Raw genomic sequence first — 1,327 nt, 5'->3', positions numbered from 1 at the left:
TAGTTCCAGCTACTTGGAAGGCTGAGGTGGAAGGATCACCTGAGCCCAGCAGGCCGAGGCCGCGGTGGCCGTGAGCTTGCTACTGCCCTCCAGCCTGGGTGACAGAGTGAGACTCTGACTCAAAAAAGAAAAAGAAAAAAGAAAAGAAACTTAATCCCTAATGTGGCATTATTGAGAGGTAGGTCCTTTATAAGGTGATTGGGCCATCATGAGGGCTTCGCTTATTCATGGATTAATGGGTTATTGGTTTATCATGGGAGAGAGACTAGTGGTTTTATAAGAAGAGAGAGACCTGAACTAATACATATTGCCCCCTGTTGATGCACCATCTCAGTACTCTGCAGAGAGTTCCCATCAGCAAGAAAGCTCTCACCAGAAGCAGCCCCTTGACCTTGGACTTCTCAGCCTCTGAAACTGTAAAAAATAAATTTGCTGGGTGCAATGGCTCATGCCTGTAATCTAAGCATTCTGGAAGGTGGAGGCAAGAGGATTGCCTGATTCCAAGGGTTCGAGATCAGCCTGGGCAACATGGCGAGACCTCGTCTCAACAATAAATAAAAAAATCAGTTGGGCATAGTGGCGCATGCCTGTAGTTCCAGCTACTTGGAAGGCTGAAGTGGAAGGATTGCCTAAGCCCAGCAGGTTGAGGCTGCAGTGGCCATGAGCGTGCCACTACACTACAGCCTGGGTGACAGAGTGAGACTCCAACTCAAAGAAAATTTATTTTCTTTACAAATTACCCAGTTTCAAGTATTCTGTTTTAAGCAACAGAAAACGGGCTAAGATACTTTTGTTTCATTCTTTTGACATGATTTCTCTGAAATTTTTTTTTTTTTAGTCAGAATCTTACTCTGTCGCACAGGCTGAAGTGCAGTGGCATGCTCATGGCTACCTCAGTCTTGACTTGCTGGACTCAAGCGATCCTTCCGTCTCAGCCTTCCAAGTAGCTGGAACTACAGGCACAGGCCACCACACCTGGCTAATTTTTTTTATTTATTGTAGAGTTGTGGTCTCTCTAAGTTGCTCAAGCTGGTCTTGAACCTCTGGGCTCAGGCGATCTTCTCATCTTTACCTCCCAAAATACTGGGATTACAGGTGTGATCCACTGCACTGGGCCTGATTTCTCTTAATTTTTTGAATATATTTAAATGGCTAGATTAAAGTCTTTATCTAGTAAGTAAAACATCTGTGCTTTCCTCAGGGATAGTTTTTTTTTTTTTTTTGAGTTGGAGTCTCATTCTGTCGCCCAGACTGGAGTGCAGTGGCCGCTCCCAGCCACCGCAGCCTCGACCTGCTGGGCTCCGGCGATCCTTCCACCTCAGCCTTC

The sequence above is a fragment of the Carlito syrichta genome, unplaced genomic scaffold (assembly GCF_000164805.1).
Source record: "Carlito syrichta isolate Samal-C Ts95f unplaced genomic scaffold, Tarsius_syrichta-2.0.1 Scaffold143503, whole genome shotgun sequence".
Taxonomy (NCBI): domain Eukaryota; kingdom Metazoa; phylum Chordata; class Mammalia; order Primates; family Tarsiidae; genus Carlito; species Carlito syrichta.
The sequence above is the reverse complement of the archived record's forward strand: the minus strand, read 5'-3'. Positions refer to the sequence as shown.